The sequence below is a fragment of the Molossus molossus genome, unplaced genomic scaffold (genome assembly GCF_014108415.1).
Source record: "Molossus molossus isolate mMolMol1 unplaced genomic scaffold, mMolMol1.p scaffold_m16_p_1, whole genome shotgun sequence".
In the NCBI taxonomy this organism is placed as follows: domain Eukaryota; kingdom Metazoa; phylum Chordata; class Mammalia; order Chiroptera; family Molossidae; genus Molossus; species Molossus molossus.
The window spans coordinates 131,313,907-131,336,445 of NW_023425344.1; the positions used below are offsets into that span (position 1 = coordinate 131,313,907).

General features: G+C 36.2%; 1 protein-coding gene across 50 annotated transcripts in view; it reads left to right on the forward strand.

The window, feature by feature from the left end:
* The first annotated feature begins 2,708 nt into the window (after window positions 1-2,708).
* ZNF438 (zinc finger protein 438) overlaps window positions 2,709-22,539 on the forward strand; it is a 195,568-nt gene continuing 175,737 nt past the window's right edge. For 45 of the 50 annotated variants that reach the window (XM_036256292.1, XM_036256129.1, XM_036256170.1 and 42 more), the window contains exons 1-2: window positions 2,709-2,759; window positions 3,000-3,125. The gene's annotated coding sequence lies outside the window, so the exon portion shown is untranslated. Of the gene's footprint in view, window positions 2,760-2,999; window positions 3,126-10,931; window positions 11,035-17,410; window positions 17,530-22,539 lie in introns of those variants that run through there. The other 5 variants (XM_036256490.1, XM_036256223.1, XM_036256480.1 and 2 more) reach the window with 5 other exon arrangements.

Below are 22,539 nucleotides of genomic sequence, written 5' to 3' on the forward strand. Positions count from 1 at the left end.
GGTCTGTTCAAGTTTTCTGTCTCTTCCCCATCCAGTTTTGGAGACTATGTGTTTCTAGAAATTTGTCCATTTCGCTTAGATTGTCGAATTTGTTGCCGTGCAATTGTTCATTAGTAGTTGTTAACGATCTTTTTTATTTCTGTGGTGTCAGTTGTTACTTCTCCTCTTTCATTTCTGATTTTGTGTGTTTGGGTTCTCTCTCTTTGTTTCTTGGTGAGTCTAGCTAAGGGTCCATCAATCTTGTTTATCTTTTCAAATAACAAGCTCTTTGTTTCATTGACCCTTTGAATTGTGTTTTTGGTTTCTGTCATTTATTTTTGCTCTGATCTTTACTGTTTCCTTCCTTCTATTTGCTCTGCGGTTTTCTTTCTTTCTTTTTTCTTTCTAGTTCTTTAAGTTGTGAGGTTAGATAGTCTATTAGAGATTTTTCTTGCTTCTGGAGGTAGGCCTGTAGTGCTATGAACTTCCCTCTCAGAACTGCTTTCGCTGCATCCCATAGATTTTGTATTGTTGGGTGTTCATTTTCATTGGTTTCCAAGAAGTTTTTAATTTCTTCCTTGATCTTCTCAGTAACCCATTCGTTGTTTAATAACATGCTGTTTAGCCTCCATGTTTTCAAATGTTTTTGCATCATCTTGTTGCAGTTGATTTCTTATAGCTTACCATTGTGATCTGAGAATATGCTTGATAGGATTTCAGTCTTCTTGAACTCATATAAACTTAGTTTGTGTCCTAAGATGTGGTCTGTCTTTGAGAATGTCCCATGTGCACTTGAGAAGAATGTGAATTCTGTAGTTTTGGGGTGTAATTCTCTGTAGATATCTATTACATCCATTTGGTCTAGTGCTTCATTTAGAGTCTCTGTTTCCTTGCTGATTTTTTGTGTAGAGGATCTATCCAATGATGTCAGCGGGGTGTTGAAGTCCCCTCCCATGATTGTATTGTTATTGATTTCTCCTTTGAAGTCTTCCAGAAGATTTTTAATGTATTTTGGTGCTCTTATATTGGGTGCATATATGTTTATCAAGGTTATATCTTCCTGTTGGATAGATCTATTTTATCACATGAGTATTGCTACCCCAGCTTTTTTACCCTTTCTGTTGGCATGAAAGATTTATTTTCCATCCCTTCACTTTCAACCTATGTGAGTCTTTTGTTGTGAGGGGGTTCTCTTGTAAACAACATATATATGAGTCATGCTTTTTTTATCCAATCAGCTACTCTGTGTCTTTTTATTGGAGCATTCAAACCATTTACATTTAAGATGATTATTCATATGTAGTTATTTATTGCCATTTTTGTTTATTGTGGTTCTATTTTTCTTTTTATTTCTCCAGCTAATTACAGCAGTCCTTTCAACATTTCTTGCAGTGCTGGTTTGGTGCTAATGTATTCCCTTAGCCTTTTTATTTTTTTTTCTGGGAAGCTCTTTATTTGTCCTTCTATTTTGAATGATAGCCTTGCTGGGTAGAGTAGTCTTAGATTCAGATCCTTGTTTTTCATGATCTTGATTACCTCATGACATTCCCTTCTGGCCTGTAGTGTTTCTTGTGAGAAGTCAGCTGAGAGCCTTATGGGAGTTCCTTTGTAGGTAACCTGTTGTTTATCTTGTGCTGCTTTTAGGGTTCTCTTTTTATCTTTAATGTTTGGCTTTGATTATTATGTGTCTTGGTGTGGGACTGTTTGGTTTCTTCTTACTTGGGGCTCTCTGTGCTTTTTGAACTTGAATGCCTTCTTCCTTCACCAAATTAGGGAAGTTTTCTATTGCTATTTTTCCAAATATATTCTCTAACCCTTGCTCGTTTTCTTCTTCGGGGATTCCTATGATGCGAATATTATTATACTTCCAGTTTCCCACAGTTCTCTTAAGCTGTCTTCCTGTTTTTTAATTATTTTTTCCTTTTGTTTTTCTGACTGGTTGATTTTTTCTACCCTGTCTTCTAATTCACTGATCCGGTCCTCATGTTCCTCTACTCTGCTGTTTAGACCTTCCAATGTTTTCTTTGTTTCTGATATGTCATTCTTCATTTCTTCCTGGTAGTTTTTAATTTTCAACTGGTTGATTTTCAACATTTCTATGTCTTTACTCATGCTTCTCATGTCCTTACACATGCTGTTGAGCTTCCTCAAGATCATGGCTCTGAATTCTAGTTCTGTTAAGTTACTTAAGTGCACCTCATTTATCTCATCTTCGGTAGAGGTCTCTTGTTCTTTCATTTGGCATTTGTTTCTTTGTTTCACCATTTCGGCTATCTCAGTGGTCTTTGGAGCCTGCCAAATTTTCCCTGTGGGTATTTGTGTTCTGCTGTTTGTGGCAACCTCTGCTGGGTCTGGATGAGCATGGGAGGCCCCAAGGTAAACACCACTGTCAAGTCTTACCTTCCTGGGCAGAATTGCAAGCCCAGGGATAGTTCAGTTATTCTCTAGTTTTTTGCCTGGAGGCTGTTAGTCCCAGTTCCTTGAAGAGCCTTGGCTCCTCAGTTGAATGAAAAACTCCCTCAAGTGTTCAGAGTAAGGAGATTAGTAGAGGGTGGGGCAGATGTTGGGTGTTAATCTGCCTCAATTTGCATTTCAGTGGCCACCTGGTGGGGTTGAATCTCCAAGGGAGAGGCCACTGCCTTTCCCCAGAGCCCTGGGAAGGAGTAAGATGACCACTGTCCTGCATGGCAGCAACTCAGCAATGCTCTGAGCGCCCTCCAAATCCCGAGTGTCCCCACACAGTTCCAGTCCCATCTGCCCTCCCTTTGCCGGAGCCCAAGGTGAGTGGCTATGGCTATTTTAGCCTCTGTCCCAGCTTTGGGCTGTGGAGCCGTTTGGGAATTTAATCCGAGGGCGCTGCTCACAGCTAAGACTGCTGCTGTCTGTGGGCTCCCAGCCCCCCTCTCGCATCTTCGCAATCCTACTAGGATTGAGTCAGTGTCCCTGGTTATGTCGTCCTCCAAGCTTCTTTTCTGTTGCTTTTTCCTGACGATTTGTTTTTGTTTTCATTGTAATTCCAGTTTGGTCCTGGGAGATGGTCTGTGTAACTTCAATTCACTCCACCGCTATTTTGGAATTTCTCCGTTTGGCAGTTTTTTAAAGATTAAAAAAAAGTTACCACATGATACCCAGCAGTCCCACTCTAGGTATATACCCAAAAGAAATTAGAACATACATACATACAAACACTTGTACATGAATGTTCATAGCAGCATTATTCCTAATGGTTAAAAAGTAGAAGCAACCCAGATGTCATCAATTTATGAATGGATAAGTAAATGTGGTATATTCATACAAATGCTACAACATGGATGAATCTCAAAACTTTATGCTCAGAGAAGGAAGCCAGAAAAAAAAATGCCCTATATTGTATAATTCCATTTATATGTCCAGAATAGGCTAATCTATAGGGACAGAAAGTAGATTAGTGGGCTAGGAGAGTTGGAGAGGGATGATGGGGATTGACGGCTAATGGGTAAGGATTTTCTTTTTGGGATAATGAAAATGGTCTAAGTTTGTGGTGATAGTTGCAGAACTCTGAATATACAAAAGCCAATGAATTGTACACTTTAAAAGGGTGAATTGTATGGTGTGTGAATTATATCTCAATAAAGCTGTTAGAAAAAGAATAAATGAGGTAATATGTGGGAATATACTTTCAGCTATCTGACAAGATGCTATTATTATTGTAGTTTGACTGTAAGGCCTTTAAATGGTAGCAGGATAACTTAGATATTTTTCCTTACTTGCAGACTTGTGATTTGTATGCCATGACTCGACTTTATAAGGCTATAACTCAGCAGTATAAAAATATTGAAAATGTTGAAACATAAAATGAAAACTACTTGGCTTATTATTTTTATTTGATAGGATTTTTTGAATCAGTTAATTAGTAATAAGTAGAATGTGTCATTAAGGAATTGGATTTTAGAATCATAAAATTTTAGAGCTGGGCGAAACTTTAGAAGTCATTTTTTCTAGGCCCTCATTTTGTTTGTAAGTGAGAAAACTGAGTCCTACAGAGGTTAAGATAACTTAGGTTACAGAGTTGAGTAACTTCTATAACTGAGTCAGTGTTCTTTCTGTTGACTGTGATTGATTTTGGTGCCGTTAATAGTATTAGCACTAATAATATCAATAGCAGCTATTTAAATGCTTCTAATGGCCCGGCTGGTGTGGCTCAGTGAATTGAGCATTGTCCTGTGCACTGAAAGGTTGCCAGTTCAATTCAAGGTCAGGACACATGCCTGGTTTATGGTCTCGATCCCCAGTATGTGGTGTGCAGAAGGCAGCCTATCGATATTTCTCTCTCTTAGATGTTTTTATCTCTCTCTCCATCTCCCTTCTTCTCTATCCAAAAATCAATAAAAATATATTATAAAAAAATGAAATAGCCCTGACCGGTTTGGCTTAGAGGTTAGAGCATTGGCCTGCGGTCCGGAGAGACCCGGGTTCAGTTCCTGCTAAGGGCATGTACCTTGGTTGCTGTTTGTCCTCGGCCCTGGTTGGGTCGTGCGGGTGGCAGCCACTCAATGTGTCCCTTTCACGTCGATTTTTCTCTCTCTCCCTCTCTCTCCCTTCCACTCTATCTGAACAAAAAATGGAAAAATGTCCTCGAGTGAGGTTTAAAAAAAAAAAGAAAGAAATGCTTCCTGTGTACAAGGCATTCTATTAGGTACTTTGTATATGTTATCTTGGTTTATCTACACAATAATTTATAAAGATTTGTTTTACCTGTGTATGTATTAGTTTCCTATTGCTGCTGTAGCAAATTAATAAGAACTTCATGGCTTACAACAACAAATTTATTAAGTTAGACTTCTGGAGGTCAGAAGCCTAAATTGGGTCTTACTGAGTGTTGGCAGGACTGCATTCCCTTCTGGAGTTTTAGGGGAGATCAGTTTTCTTGTCTTTTCTAGCTTCTATAAGCTGCCGACATTTCTTTGGTTTATGGCCTCCTTCTATCTCAAAGCCAGCACTGGCAGGTTGAGTCTTTCTCACGTGCCATTTCTCTGGATTTGACTCTTCTGCCTCCATCTTCTCCCTTAAAGGATCTTTGTGATTATTTCAGGCCATCCTGGATAATCCAGGATACTCTCCGTAATTTAAGGTCAATTGATTAGCAACTTTAATTCCACTTATAGCCTTAATTCCCCCTTGCCATGCAACATAACATATTAACAGTTTTAAGGGATTATGTCCTATATATTCTTGTAAGGGAGGGCATTTTTCTGCCTACCGTAATCTATTAGATTAAGAGATTTAGATTCAGAGAGGTTAGGTAAATTGTCCAAGGTACATTAGTAAATGGAAGAGCTCATGCTTTAATCCTGTTATCTTTCATTATAACATGGTTTGTTTTTTGTTTCGTTTTTTTTTTTCTATAAATGCTATTTGATCTGGGTCATGAAAAGTAAGTTGAATGGTGAACAGTGTTCAAATAGTAAATAGCTCGCTCTTATTAAACTACAATCACATTTACTTAATAATACCAATAAATAGACTGTTTTATTATGGAACAATTAAAAGCATGATGGAGAAAGTATACTTATTAATATGGGAAAATGTTTATGACTTATCAAGACTTTCAGATAATTAACCCTCTCCCTCCCATTGCCATTTATTCATTAGGTTCTACCTGCCATCAGTTCTTTTCTTAACCAGCCTAGCAGCCTCAATTCAAATTACGTTCTTGCAAATTCCCTCAAATCCTTTATAAGCCACCCCTTTGATCTCTCCTGTCTGGCAAAGTTTCAGGACTAGATAAGGTCAACTGCCTGTTGTTTTTATTTTAAGATATATTCCGCAGGCTTAAAATTACCCAATAATCTTCCCATGTGCCTGTATTATCTGACTCCCCACAGCATACCTCCTCCATTCTTTCAAACCTCTTACCCCCTACAATTGCTCTGAATGCAGTTGACCATAGTTGAGCATTGCTTCCTTTCAGGAACACTCTTCCCTTGGCCTTTGTTACACCACCCATTCCTGGTTTTCCTTTCCTTATTCTGGTTTACTCTTTTTAGTCTTCTATGTTAGTTCTTCCATTTTTGTCTGACTATTGAAAGAGGAATTTCTCAAGGTTTTTTCTCCCTAATATACTCTTCCATTTAACATGGCCAAAGAGAGTCTTGTTCTTTCTCTCTGATACACTCTTCCTTCAGCTTTCCTCATTTCTTTTTTTAATTTAATTAATTAATTTATTTTTGTTACAGATATTTCTCCTTTTTTCCCTCCTGATCCCCCCGTCCCCCTCCCTCCCTGCCCTGTCCCCAGCTTTGTAGTCCATGTCCATTGGTCATGCATACATGCATATAAGTTATGTGTTTCTCTCTCCCCCACCACCGCCTCTTCTGGGGATTGTCAGTCTGTACCCCACTTCCACGTCTCTGGGACTACCCCATTCCTCAGACCATTATGTTCATTATATTCCACAAGTAAGTGAGATCATATGATACTTCTCTATCTCTGTTTGGCTTGTTTCACTTAGGGTGACACTTTCTAGGTCCCTCCATGTCATCTCAAAGGATAAGAGATCTTTCTTTCTTACAGCTGCATAGTACTCCATTGTGTATATGTACCACTGCTTTTTTATCCATTTGTCTACTGATGGACATTTGGGCTGTTTCTAGATCCTTAGCTATTGTAAATAATGCCACTACGAACATGGAAGTAAATATATTCTTTCTGATTAGTGTTTCAGGCTTCTTAGGGTATATTCCTAGAAGTGGGATCACTGGGTCAAATGGCAGTTCAATTTTTAAATGTTTGCGGTAACACCATATTATTTTCCATAGTGGCTACACCAGTCTGCATTCCCACCAGCATTGTGCTAGAGTCCCCTTTTCTCCGCACCCTCGCCAACACTTGTTGTTTGATGATTTATTGATGGCGGCCATTCTGACAGGTGTGAGATGATACCTCGTTGTTGCTTTAATTTGCATTTCTCTGATGATTAGTCATGTTGAGCATTTCTTCATATATCTCTTAGCCATTAATATGTCCTGTTTGGAGAGGTGTCTATTTAGTTCCTCTGCCCATTTTTTCATTGGGTTCTTTGTCTTCCTTTTGTGGAGTTGTATGAGCACTCTATATATATTGGAAATTAACTCCTTATCTGATATATCATTGGCAATTATACTCTCCCATACAGTGGGTTGCCTTTCCATTTTGATGATTGTTTCTTTTGCTGTGCAGAAGCTTTTGAATTTGCTGTAATCCCATGTGTTCATTTTCTCCTTTGTTTCTGCTGCCTTAGGTGATGTATCAGTGAAAACTCTGCTGCGTATGATGTCTGAAATTTTGTTGCCTACATTTTTTTCTAGGATTTTTATGGATTCATGAGTCACATTTAAGTCTTTTATCCATTTTGAGTTTATTCTTGTGTATGGTGTAAGTTGATGATCTAGTTTCATTTTTTTGCATGTAGCTGTCCAATTTTCCCAGCACCATTTATTAAAGAGGCTGTCTTTACTCCACTGTATGCTCTTGCCACTGCATGCTCTTCTTTGTCAAATATTAATTGAGCATATTGCCTTAGGTCCATTTCTGGGTTCTCTGTTCTGTTCCACTGTTCTATATGCCTGTTCTTGTGCCAGTACCAGGCTGTTTTGATTAGAGTGGCTTTGTAGTATAACCTAAAATCTGGCAATGTGATCCCTCCTACTTTGTTCTTTTTTAAGATTGCTGTGGCTATTCGAGGTCTTTTTTGGTTCCACATGAACTTTTGAAGTATTTGTTCTAGTTCTTTGAAGTATGTCATTGGTATTTTGATGGGGATTGCATTGAATCTATAGATTGCTTGGGTAGTATGGACATTTTAATGATGTTAATTCCTCCAATCCATGAACAAGGTATGTGTTTCCACTGTTTTATATCTTCCTCTAGTTCATTTTTCAGTGACTTGTAGTTTTCTGTGAATAGGTCCTTTATTTCTTTGGTTAAGTTTATTCCTAGTTATGTTAATTTTTTTGGCGAAATGGTAAATGAGATTGTTTTCTTAGTTTCTCTTTCTGTGAGTTCATCATTGGTGTATAAGAATGCCATCTATTTCTTGACATTAATTTTGTATCCTGCTACTTTGCTGAATTTATTTATTAGGTTTAGTAAATTTTTGTTGGAGTCTTTGAGGTTTTCTACTTATAGTGTCATGTCATCTGCGAATAATGACAGTTTCACTTCCTCCTTTCCGATTAGGATCCCCTTTATTTTTTCTTCCTATTTGATTGCTGTGTCTAAGACCTCCAGTACTATGTTAAATAAGAGTGGTGAAAGTGGGCATCCTTGACTTGTTCCTGTTCTTAAGGGAAATTGTTTAATTTTTTGCCCATTGAGTATGATGTTGGCTGTAGGTCTTTCATAAATGGCCTTTATTATGTTGAGATATGATCTCTCTATTCCCACATTGCTGGGCGTTTTTATCAGAAATGTATGCTGGATTTTGTCGAAGGCTTTTTCGGCATCTATTGATATGATCATGTGGTTTTTATTCTTTATTTTATTTATATGGTTTATCACATTTATTGATTTGCGAATATTGTATCAGCCTTGCATCCCTGGGATGAATCCCACTTGGTCATGGTGAATAATTTTTTTGATGTATTGCTGGATCAGATTTGCTAGTATTTTGTTCAGGATTTTGGCATCTATGTTCATCAGGGATATTGGCCTGCAGTTTCCTTTCTTTGTAGTGTCTTGTTCTGGTTTTCGAATTAGAATTATTCTGGCCTCATAAAATGAGTTTGGAAGTCTTTCTTCTTGGATTTTTTGAAATAGTTTGAGGTGAATGGGTGTTAGTTCTTTTTTGAATGTTCGGTAAAACTCCCCCGTGAAGCCATCCAGGCCTGGGCTTTTGTTTGCTGAGAGAGTCTTGATTACGTCTTCAATTTCCTTAGTTGTTATTGGTCTGTTCAAGTTTTCTGTCTCTTCCCCATCCAGTTTTGGGAGACTATGTGTTTCTAGAAATTGTCCATTTCGCTTAGATTGTCTAATTTGTTGTCATAGCTTTTCTCATTTCAAATGATTTATGACCTTGTAGGCCACTAGAGATACTTGTCTTTTATTATTATTGAACTAGTGAGCTATCAGGGTATTTGGATCTAAGAAATGATAGGATCTCACGTAGGTTAGCTCTTTGTTGAGAGTAGACTATGAGTTGGTGCGTTAAAGCAGGAAGACTAGTTTAGAAACTACTGTGGCTATCCAGGTGAAAAGATAACTGCTTGAGGCAGTGTGGTAATAGAAGAGATGTCAGAAGTGTTGTCTCTGGTTTAAGCCTTAAATAGAAATATCCCTGAAAAGAGGATTCCATTGTATCATTAACATTTTAGTGTGATTTGTTTATCAAGTAATTTCTGAAAATTTATAGGAAACATTTTGGTAGATCAGAGTGAGAAGAGATTAGCCAAAATCCAGAAACTTGAGGCGATATTACTTGAATAAATTCAGGCCCACAGGAGGAGTAAGCAAGACATTCAGTACAGCTGGGTCCACCTCAGTCTTCTTTAGAGCTGGTCCGTCTACTGTAAAATATGTACCTATGGCAGGGTGGGTAGAACAAATGAGAGGAGACTTCCCTTCACTAGATATTAGAAGCAAGACATTTTGGGCTGTAGGGCTCTTGGCTGAAGTGAGGTGGTTATTGGCATTTGGGATGGGACAAGTTTTTGTTGCACAAGATTGCGTTACACGTTGAACATTTATGATCCCTGGTTCCTTACCGATAGCAATGTGTGCTCCCTCATTGTGACATCTAAAAGTGCCCCTCCTCTCCAATTTCCAAACTCCCATGGGAGTCACAAATGATCCTGCAAACCACTTGACTAAGTCCCCTTTTCTAATTTGAAAATTACCTTTCATAACATGAAGTCAAAATGTTGTCATGCCAGGTCCAGTTTTGAGGACTTAGAAAGCATAACGGAGATAATGCCACAATACTTTACAATTAGCATTGCTTTTTATTGCTTATGCATCCCTTAAGTGTTCTCTTCTTAACATGTTCCTTAAAATATTAATTCCTAATTCTTTCATAGAGGGTGTGGGTGTCTCAGGACTATCTCTAAAGATAGTATACTGGATACCAGCTCCAGCTGCTCTCTTCCTAGCATTCTAGTGTAAGGAATCTGAATTAAAATGAATTAGGAGTATGGATAAAAGGGATTTCCCTAGCTATATTTTAGCAAAGGGATTGGGAATAGAATTGGAAGAGGTAGGTTAATGGCTATATATGCGCATCACACCTTTAACAGGTTTAGCTGGTATTAAGAGATAAACACTTTAAAAATCACATTTTAGAATAAGTAGTAGAAAATCTAATGCAGTATTCATTAGATTTGTAAAAAATTGATAACTCATATTAGAGCAGTGGGAAAAAAACCTCACCAAAGAAAAGTTCAACAGTTTTGAATATATAAAATTTAAGATTTATTCATAATAAAAAATAAAAAAAATACAACAGACTGTGGGAAATGCTTGTATCAAGTGTGACTAAGAGTTAATATTTGTAATACCTGAAGAGTTCTGTCAAACTTAATGAGGAAAAAATATCAAGATTTAGTATATAAGTGGACATAGAATTTTAGCTGATGAGTAATAGAGTTATAAATAGCATTAGTAATAAAAATGGGTAATCAAAGATACACTTTAAGTCCACCTTGAGCAATCCCTTCTCTTCTATCAAAAGTACTGGGAATTAAAATAATTCCCAATTCCGATGAGGTTTTAAGGAATTGGGCCAAACACTCCTATTTTATTCTTAGGTTGCAACTACTCCCAGCCACTGCCTTTCCCCAAATATATTGTGTTATTTCAGACTCCTATGTCTTGTCATATTTTATGTTCCCCTCTTACTCCTGACCTCCTTTTGACTTCTCATCCCATGAGAGCAGTAATCAGATGGGAGTGGGCATCTCACCCTACTCAACTCTGGTGGTGAGCCACCCTCTCATTTATGCTCAGCATTACATTGCAGTCCTGGGTGTGTGAGTCAGCTCCTGCTACTTGCCTGGAGGGTTCGTGAAGTGAGGAGTGGTCACTTGTGCCTTAGAGCCCGACAAGGTAGTTGTTTAATAAATGTTGAATAAATTATTGAAATTTTGTGAATGTTTTAATGAACTACAATATGTTAATAGAATAATGTGGTCACTGAAAGTATAAATATGAGTGTAGTTTATGCAAAATTTTGGAACCAAAACTACTGTGATTTGAACCATATTTGAAAATTAATATGCAAAATGAAATTTTAAAGATTTTAAATTATAGATTTTTTTCTGTATTAAAACTTTTTAATCTTTATGATAAATATATAATTTAAAAAATCAACTGTCAGGCTTGACCTCTCCACTCCTCATCAAAGCTAAACTCTCTTCATCCTGTACAATTATCTGATTTAACTATGAGGAAACAGGATAGGTCTCCACAAAGTGAGGCTCACAAAGACAACTGTATTTATGTGAATATAAATTAGGTCTCCAAATTTTTACTGTGCTTGGTGTATGTAGCTTGAGATATTTATTGTTTTGCTTTATATCCTAAGTGATTCTATCTTATAGGTATATGGTACTTAATATTTTGTAGTTTATAAATGTGTCCATGTTATCATTGATAAGTTCTTCAGCTTTTGATGATGTCAGGTATAAATGGTAGTTGACTTATTTGAACATTTTTTAGTGTATAGCATCTGCCAATGGTTGAGATACAGAATACTTTTAGGGAAGTCCTTTTCTGGAAGAGAAGACAGACAGCCATGATCAAGAAAAACAAAAAATGCAGTGGGAGTGCAAAACAGTTATTTACAAAGGGGACTGTCGAGATAAAATGATTTCTTCTCCAGTGAGGTGACTCTTGAGCAGGCAAAAGATGAGCAAACTTTGGCAAACAGAGGGAAAAAGAGAAAAACATGAATAGAAAGGTAGAGGAAGTACATGATCTGTTCAGAAGCCACTGAAATACTTTAGAGTGTTATGACATGATCAGATGTGTATTTTGGAAAGAAAATGGAAGTCAATATGGAGAATAATTGTAATGAGGGGACACAAAAAGAGTGTTTCTCAATCCTTTTTGCTTTTATTTTTGCATGCTTTCCCATGTGACAATTTTGTAAGCATCCCTAAATTGTGTATTACAAGGATAAGATGAGCTTTATGTTATGCACAGTCCTAGCCAGTCAACTATATGGACTCTTTAAATATCATAGCTATACAACAGAATATCTCTTCTGAAATGTTCCACACAAGAGGAATATAGTCAATAATATTGTTATAACTATGTACGGTACCAGGTGGGTTCTTGCAATATCTGGAGGAGGTGGAGGGTGGGGAGGGGGGATCACTTTGTAAAGTATATGATTATCTAATCACTATGCTGTACACCTGAAACTAATACAAAATAGTATTGGATATAAACTATAATTGAAAAATTGCTTAAATTAGAGCAGTGATAACAGACATGGATGGAATATATTTGAGACATTTTCTTTTGTAGAGTTGGTGGCAGAGTGGATGTGTGGTAGTAGGGGAGAAAAGGAATTATAGGTCATTGTTTCTCAAATTTTAATGTGCCTATGAATTACCTGGGAATTTTGTTAAAAGTTAGATTCTGATTCAGCAGATCTGGGGAGGGGCCAGAGATTGTGTTTCTATCAAGATTCCAGGAGATGAATACCATTGTTGGTCCACTGAACAGTCTTTAAGAAGCAAGGGTGAGAAAACTTGAGTGTTAGGCTTCAGTGACTAGATGGTGTTGTCATTATCTGAAATGTGGAACACAGGAGAAAAGAAAGTTTGGGGAGGATCTGGGAAGGGAGTGAAGTCCTTGAAGGACACTCAGGTAGAAAACTATAGATGGCTGGAAATTTGGATCTTCATTAAAGAGAGAAATCAGGCCTTGGATACAAATTTGGGGATCAGATTTCATTGACTGTAGTAAAAACCATGAGAATAAATGACATTTCCTATAGGAAAGAGATAAAGATCATATTAAAAAATATACTTATTTTTATTTGCTAGAATTTTAATGTTCTATTTAAGTTACTTTATAAACCACCAATGAGGAAGAAACTGATAAGTAGCCTCCTCTGTGCAAATAATCTATAGGTATAAGTTCAGGAGTGGAGAAATGTTTTTGGAAAACCCCTTTATTCCTTGTTAATGACCGTAAATCAGCTAAAATGTTCCATAGATCAGGTTAAAATGCATTGACGTACCTTATGAAAATTCATTCTTACAAACGAAAAGTACTAAACATCTTCAAAATGGCAGCAGTTCTTCTAAGCTCTGGGCTTAAACTAATAGCAAACAAAACTAATAGCTAACATGACAGAGATTATAGGGGAAATTGGCAAAGTGATTATAATGCAGTGTGATTAATACTGGGGTGGTGAAGTGTAGCAGGGATGCATGACTCAGTGTGGGGACAAGGAACAACCTTCCTGAGGAAGTAGCATTTAAGCTGAGGTTGAAGGCTGAGTGGAGGTAACCTACAAGAGTAAGGAAGAACATGACAGCAGTGACTTGGAGGAGAGAAGGCCCTGCAGGTTGAAGAAGGGTGCTGTGCTGACTCGCAAAGTGTGGGGAGTGGAAAGTAAGGAAGAGATGATGTTGGTGAGGTGAATGGAGGCCATCACCAGGCCAATTCCTCTGCAACTTGGTAGAGGATGGAGGGAGAAAATCATGTATTTTCCAAAGGTAAAGGTATTACTTTGCTTGGGTATAGTTCAAGTAGTAGTCTTATACATATGGTTTTATGAAGTTTTATGGACTGGCCTTGTAATAGAATTGCTTACAGTAATATTGTTTCTATAGGAAACATGTTTTGGACTTCGGAAACTGTTTTACAGTTTAATTTTCAAAAAATTTTTGTCACCGTTTGGGGACTGCTTGGATAGGCACATAGTTCTAGTGCATTTTGTTATTTGTGTTTTTTGTTATTTGTGCTCAAACCATGCTTACTCTGGTGTTTATATGACTACAGTGTTGATTTTCCACCCTCTGATATGAATCAAAGGAATCATTCCACAGATGAGATTGAAATGTTTTTTCCAGCAGATTTAGAAAATATATGGAAATAAAAACAGACATCTTTTTATAAATTGGTGTTCAGATTGTCTGTTTTTTAAAGTTAAGGGTTTCTTCTGTAAACTATATTGTGTTACATACTATGAAAGTATGAAAAATGAAACTGACCTGAAAATTGTTATAAACAAAGTAAAATAGATTGGTATGGTTTCGCTGTTGAAGTCAAGTGGAATGCAGAAGGTAAATATGACAAGGATAAAATGCCTAGATATGAAAATACTTTAATAACCACAAGTTTATAATTTCCTCCTCCTCCTGTTCTCCTCCTCTTCTATTGTTATCATTATAAATATTGATTTTTTAAAGCAGAAAAGAGCTGTTAAAGCTATTCCCTTTATAAAATACATCTATCTATATATATATATATATGAGCTACATTTTACTTAATAAATTAAACTTCAGGCTGAAACACTCTCAAATTTTCGTGTCTTCAATAGGCAAAGTTAATTTTATCCACACCCAGCTCAGTGAAAATATATTTTGTTCTGTATCAGTTAGAATGCTTTTAGTTGCCAAGTAACAGAACACCCAAATGAAAATGGCAGTTTGTTTGGTGCTTGCCCCCCTCAAACCGAAAATATGATTTCTTTGAGGACAAAGATTGTGGTTTTCATCTATTTCCTAAAACGTATAGTGCGTCACAGAATAATTGCTAAATAAATGTTTGTCAAGTGATTGAATGTTAAGGACTATTTTTAGTGACAAAAAATGGTCATAAAACCAAATCTGGAGAATTTAGGACTGGGAAACCATTTGAAGGGTGACAGAAACAACCTTAGACTTTATATGTAGTTGGATTTGTTCAAGATTCTGGTGGAATTAGTGGTTCTTAGAGTCTAAGACACAGTAGGGATGGGGGCTGGAGAGAGTTTGGATGAAATATGACTACTGTTAAGAGTTCTTTGACATATTAAGAATTCTGTCCAGTAAGATGAGAACATTTGATTTCAAACTTTTCTGAGATGTAAATATAAATGTAAATGTAAATATAAATATATTTATTTAAATAAAAGGATGATAGGCCCCGTTTATTTCATTGAACTTTGAGAAGTTTATGCAAACTTAAAAACAAATGGTAGCTGTCTCAACGGTATATACATTTTATTTATAATATTTTAAAAGTTCATTTATTTATTTTCCTGCCAAAAATTTCATGATAGTTGTATGCTCTAAACCTGCCATTATCCATGAGGTAGCCACTAACCACATATGGCTATTTAAATTAGTTAGAATTAAATTAAAAATTCAGTTTTTCAAATATGCTAGGTACATTTCTTTTTTTTTTTTTTTTAACAGATAGAGTGGGAGGGAGAGAGAGGAAGGGAGAGAGAGAGAGAAACATCGACGTGAAGGGACACATCGAGTGGCTGCCACCCGCACGACCAACCAGGGCCGGGGACAAACTGCAACCGAAGTACATGCCCCTAGCGGGAACCGAACCCGGGTCTCTCCGGACCGAAGGCCGACAATCTAACCGCTGAGCCAAACTGGCCAGGGCTGCTAGGTACATTTCAAGAGCTCATATTGGACAGTACAGATGTAAGATATTTCATCATTATCTTAACAATAAATTAGCCAAATGATTAGGATATAATCTCAACTTTCTATTTTTTAAAAATCTAAAAATTTCTTCTTTAAAGGTGTTTTTGTTATATAATAAAATGCAGATATAGAAAACACTTAAATATATGGTTATTGAATTATTACAATGCCAGAAACACCCAGGTCAAGAGATAGATTAGAACTTTGTCAGTAACCCTTGAAACTCTTCTGTGTCTATATCATTCACAACCCTCCTGTTTCCCATAAGTAAGCATTATCCCAACTTTTATAGTACTGGTATTTTTTTTTTGATAATTTATGCAGTTTTCTTTCTTAGACACTATTGTTGGTTTTAATAAAAATAAAAACATTTTTATTGAGATACAATTTTCATGCCATAAAATTAACCCATTTAAAGTATACAGTTCAATGGTTTTAGTATATTCGCAGTTTTACAACTAAGGCTTAGAACACTTTCATCACATCAAAAAAAAAAAAAACCTTACCCATTAGCAGTCACTTTCCATCCCCATCCTCCAGGTCATGCCAGTCCTGGCAACCATTGATTTACTTTCTGTCTCTGGGTTTCTTTATTCTGATTTTCATGTAAATAGAGTCATACAATTCAAGGTCTTTTGTGTTTGACTTCTTTCACTTAGTATAATGTTCTTTAGGTTTATTCATGATTTAGCACAGAGCATAGAAAACCTGTTTATGACCTTCTATATACGTTCTTTAACATCATTAGAGCCCTCTAGACATGAAATAACACCCTTTAGTCACTGTTACACTCGTATTACCCAATATTAGACAAAATAAGAGAAAATAAGTCAAATTAGACATTACAAACATACAGTTCTTACACACAACCACTAACCTCTGAAAATAGTGCAACTTGTTCGATGATGAAGTGATGAAGATGAAGAGATGTACTGCACAGCAAAGAAGAGCAAGGTTACTGCTCCTCGGATGGCATGACCTCAGTAGGAGAGTCTTCAGGTGGTGCAGTATCTTCGGCAGGTGCTTCGTTGTCATCATTGTCGTTGTCGTCATCATCTTCTTCCGCTGAAGGAGTACTAGGAGTAGGCAGTGGGTATCTGGGTGCATGGCTGAAGAACATCATGATAGGCAGTTGCTGGCGCTGTCTTTTCATATGCTTGAGGAGGCATTTGTAGGGTTCTATCTCTTCATTAAGTGCATTCCAGAAGCACAATGCACGCATTTGTGGGTCCCATTTGCCAATCATGTCCTATATTACCTTAATAGTTCTCACTACTTGTGAGAGACACTCAAGTTTAAGGCCAGCTTCTTCCTCCTGACCCCCAGGAATCTCTGGCTGTTTTTCCTTCTCCTCACTTACAGACTTAGTCATCTCCACCAGATCCTCGTCAGTTAAGGGATCCGAATGTGTCTCTAGCATCTCATCCACGTGTTCTGGATGATACTCGCCCTCCTCAAGGGTCTTCTGGAACCTGTTCATGTAGTCCTCTGCTGCAGGCTGGTCAGCAAGGGCAGCTTCTCCATGGAGAATGACACTCTTCAGATGATACCTCTTCTGGAACTTCCAACCCTTGCTTGCCGTGAAATCTATGAACGTTGCAGAAGAGGGTCCTGGTTGGGTTCGTCCACTGTATAGCACTGATGGAGCTGCCTTGCCTTCTCCCGGATGACCAGCGAATCCAATATAACCTTTTTCTTGTAGCTGCCGCTGATCCAAACAGCTAGGGCAGACTCCGTTTTCACTATGAACTTATTACAACTTGTGACCAGGTGCTTTACTTCCTTATTTAAAGAGACAGTAGCCATTGCACGGATGTTCTTTTCATCTTTGCGGATGGAGTGAATGGTAGACTCATTCAAGTCGTAATGGCGGGCAACCTCCATGATTTTTTTGCTATCTTTGATCATATCTAAGAGTTTCACCTTCTCCCGGATGGTAAGCATCTTCCTCCAGCGCGTAGTTTCATTATCAGAAGGCTTAGACGAAGCAGCACGTTTGGGAGACATCGTGGGGCTTAGATAAAAGTTCTCAGTAATCGCAAACACAAGAGCAAAGATGCTTCTGACGCATAGCGATATAGAAATGTGTATGAAAGAAATGAACTTGTGTGAGCCTGAGCCAATCAGTGGCCAGGATAGGAAGCGGATAGGATAGCCAATCAGTGAACAGCACGCTCTGATAGGCTTGGTTTCACCACACCCGATTTTTTGGAAAAAAGTTATTGCCCACACACAAGGAGTGGTCCAGTGGTTGCACCTGGTGTTGAAGGATTTGCGGGGGTGCTCGAATACATAGGCCTACAGTCCATACGTACAGTAATTTTAATTTTAATTATAATACAGGGGTGTATAATTGACTCAGACAACTGAGCGCGCGCTGTATCATTTTCACTATCTCAATCAACTTTTTAATGAACATATTTGAAAAAACCACGATAGAGTGAAACCTCGCAAGTCGAAGTGCGAAGTGGGAGGGACGACTGTATATGTTTGGTTGAATTTACCAATAAAGCTCTCTGGGTCTGCACTTATTTTTGTTGGAAGTGTTTTAATTACTAATTCAATCTCTACTTGTTACAGGCTTATTAAAAGTTTCTATTTATTGTTAGGTCAGTTTCAGTAGTTGGTGGTTTTCTGGGAATTTTTCCTTTACATTTAAGTTAACCAATTTGTTGCTGTGCAATTTTTTATAGTATTTTTTTGTACTATTTTTGTATTTAAAAATTTTCCTTCTTTTACTGATTTCTAATTAAGGTCTTATGTGGTCAGAGAACATTCTTTGCATTTTAATCACTTAAAATTATTGAGGGTTGTCTGGCTTGCTATGTGGTCTATCTTTGAGAATGTGTTATGTATACTTGAGAAGAATATACATTGTATTGTTAGGTGGAGTGTTGTGTAGGTGTCTGTTAGGTCTAGTGGGCCTATAGTTCTGTAGAAGTTCAGATCTTCTATTACCTTTTGATTTTTCTTCCTGGTTTTTCTATCCAGTATTGAAAAAAGATATTGAAGTTTCCCATTATCATTTTGAATTGTTTATTTATTATTACTTCAATTCTTTTTTTGTTTATTTTAAAGTCTATTTTGTCTGAATCTTTTATAATCTTTGCATAATATATCTTTTTCCATCCATTTACTTTTGATCTGTTTATATCATTGAACCTAAAATACATCTTCTCTAGAAACTATATAAGGATATAGTTGGATTTTTAAAAATACAATCTGATAAACTCTGCCTTTTGATAGGATTGTTTAGTCTTCACATTTAATATTATTGATATGGTTGGATTTATATTTGCCATTTTGCTTTTCTTTTTCTATAGGTCTGATTCCTTTTTTATTCTTTTCTTTATTATAGTCTTTCGAATTCAGTGAATGTTTTCCAGAATGGTGTTTTAATTTCTTTACTAATTATTTATATATAAATGTATATACACACACATATATATATTTGTGTGTGTGTATATATGTGTGTGTGTGTGTATATATATATATATTTTTTACATATATATATTTATTTATATTTATATTTTAAATCCTCACCTGAGGATATTTTTCCATTTATCTCCAGTTATAGTAGGAGGGAGAGAGAGAGGGAGAGAGAGAGAGAGAGAGAGAGAAACATTGATGTGAGAGAGACATATCAATTGGTTTCCTCCCACATGACCCCAACCAGGGCCTGGGATGAACCACAACCAAGGTATGTGCCCTTGACTGGAATTGAACCCACGACTCTTGGTCCGAGGGCCCACAGTCCAACTAACTGCCAAGCCAAATCGACCGGACTATTTGATAGATTTTAATCTATTTCAATTATTATCATTAATGAAGCTCAAATATTCTATCTTTGTCTAGTGGGAGCCTCTCACAGTTGACTCCTGAATCCTAAAATCAGCCATTTCTGTAAGGAACACTTGTATGTAAAGGATGTTCATTGATACTGGATTAGTCATTGTTTCTAGGCCATTACTGTGAACAGAGCTCAGAAATCTGTGTGCATATTTATGATAAAATAAAAATACCTCACAAGTTTATATTGATGCTTTTAATTAAAATTCTAGACTATGGTACATTTATATCTTCCTTCTGCATCTCCTTTCCTCTGTGCCAAGGAGTGATTATAGAATTAGAAAAATCCCATACTTATTCACTTATTTTTATCCCATATTACACATGCAACAGTCTCAGAGTGGCAACACTAATGCTACTGAAAACATTATGATTACTGAAAATATTAAAGACATCATTTTGCATATACTCGCAATTTTCATAGAATTTAGGACTGGGCGATGTCTTCTGAGACATCATTTGTTTAGCAACATTTTAGAGAACCTTTTCTGTCTCAGACTACCTGTTAGAAAGGAGGTACAGAGAGGAGTAAGACATAACTTTGTTCTCTAAAACCTGAGTTAATTGGGTTATGTGTTATTTTTCAGGCATAGGAAGGTATGACCCTAGAGTCTGGGGCTTTGTTCTTCTTTAAAGGTCATTTTCATGGTTTTAATTACATGCTTCCTAAAACAAAACCCTTTCACTTTCTACTCTTATCAGAGACAAGAAGTTCCACTGGCATTCCTTAATACATTCTAATCTTTTTACCTAGTATATAAAGTATTTCAGAGAAATAGAACTACTAGGATATGTATATATAGGGGTGTGTGTGTGTGTATAACTTATACTATCACATTTTTTTAAAGGAAATAGCTCATGTGATTGTGGGAGCTGGCAAATCTGAAATTTGTAGGGTAGGCTAGCAGGCTGGAACCACGCGCGGTTTCTGTATTACTGTCTTGAGGGAGAATTGCTTCTTACTTGAGGAAGTTCAGTTGCTTATAGGACTTCAAATGATTAAATGAAGCCCAACACATTATAGACAGTAATGTGCTTTATTTAAATAAATCAGCTGATTGTAAATATTGATCTCTTCCACAAAGACCTTCACAGCAATGTGGAGAATAGTGTTAGACCAAACAGTTGGGCACCATTAGGTAGCCAAGTTGACACATAAAATTAATTATCAGACTTAGGTTAACCATTTACCTTATTGTCCAACCTGAGATTCTTTTGAGAATAAGGAATACTAAAAGATAATAAAATTATATAATTTTATTTGTTGAATGACAAATTATTTTTATCTTATTGATGAACATATAAAATTGTGTTATTTAGAAGTTATTTTTAAAGTAAATTTATTTCTAAAAATAACATATATCCATGTACATCAAAGCAAACAGAACTCTTCCATATTGATTTTCTCAACCTTAAAAAATAACTTAAGTAGGATTTTCAGTTAAAGTTCATAAGCATTATTTAGTTTTAGTCATAATTTATAATATTGGATTTGTATTTTTCTGAAAGAAATGTAGTTTTGAAATATGATTGTATTATTTTTGTTTCATAAAATTATAGTCTTCTGCAAAGTTTCATTGAATGGTTATTAAACTTGAAATTATCGATACTATTTAATAATTACTATTTGCTGTACATAGTAATTTTTAATTTGAGAACATTATATCTCTGTAGGTACTGAGATACCTGGTAAATTCAAAGAATTGTACTACATTGAGGTTATTCTGAATTTTGATTTTTTTCATAGTTTAACATGAAAATATTCCAACCCATACAGTTTCACAGGTACTGTCTTTCTTACTTTATTTAGAGTGCCTTTATTCAATGATGTTTTTACAAGACAGAGCTTGTCAAAGAAATTTCATCTATTTAGAATTATTTTATTTTATTTTTTTGGTACGTGCCCCTAGTGGGAATCGAACCTGGAACTCTCTGGTCCGCAGGCCGATGCTTCAACTGCTGAGCCAAACTGGCCAGGGCTAGAATTATTTTAAACATTTTGCCAAATTTAGATGCCACTAGAATATAAGCACATTGAAGTTCATTTTATCCTGGTACATAATATAAATTTAACTAAGTTTTAAGAAAAAGCGGTTCTCTCTTTAAATCTTGAATTAAAGATTTCTAACTGACTGAACAAAATGGAGTCAAGATTTAATTAGAGTGCTTCAGTGAAAACAGTTTAGTCCTATTGATTTTGCAATATGAGTCTTAAAAGCCTCAAAGTTTTCTAAGGTGTAGCAAAAAGAGAATACACATACTGCTATGCTGAAGTTTTTTCTTATTCAACATTATCTTGGTCACACAAAATTTTTAGTTCAGTTTCTGTGTGTGTGTATGTGTAAATAGTTTAAAATTTTGGTTGGTAGACTGCATTTCTTTGATGGATGCAATTGTAAAACATGTCTGCTTTTACACTGATTGCTAGTGTATTATTAAAGTTTATATGGCACAGTTCTGAATTCTATGTGAATCACAACCAAGTCCAATTTTATTTTTTGTTCCATAATTTTTTAATTAGTACGAACATTGTTTTTTACTTTATGATGTTGTTATTTAGCCTTGGCCGGTTTTGCTTAGTGGTTGGAGCATTGACCTGAGGACCATAGAGTCCCGGGTTCGGTTCTCACTAAGGAAATGTGCCAAAATTTTTTTTGTGTGTGTTATTGCTATAAAAACAAATACAATCTATCCTCATTAGTCACAGATTCCATTTTGCAAATTCTTCTACTTACAAAAATATATTTGTAATCCCCAAATTAGTACTCATGGAGCTTTTATAGTCATTTGTGGACATTTGCAGAGTTAGAAAAAAATTTGGATCACTTAACATATATTTTCAGCTTAGGTAAAATATAGCAATTCTCAGCCTTCTTTCAGCGCTGATACTATAACCAAGTGTCCTTTTCCTGGTGCCATATTTTTTGCATCTTTATGCTTCTTGTTGATGATTTCCCTGTTTAAAATAGTGCCTAGGCACAGTTCTGAAGTGCTGTATATTGTTTCTAAGTGCAAGAAGGCTGAGATGTATTTTACAGAGAACATGCATTTTAAATAAACTTCATTCAGAGGCTAAAGATGACTGGAGAGTAACTGG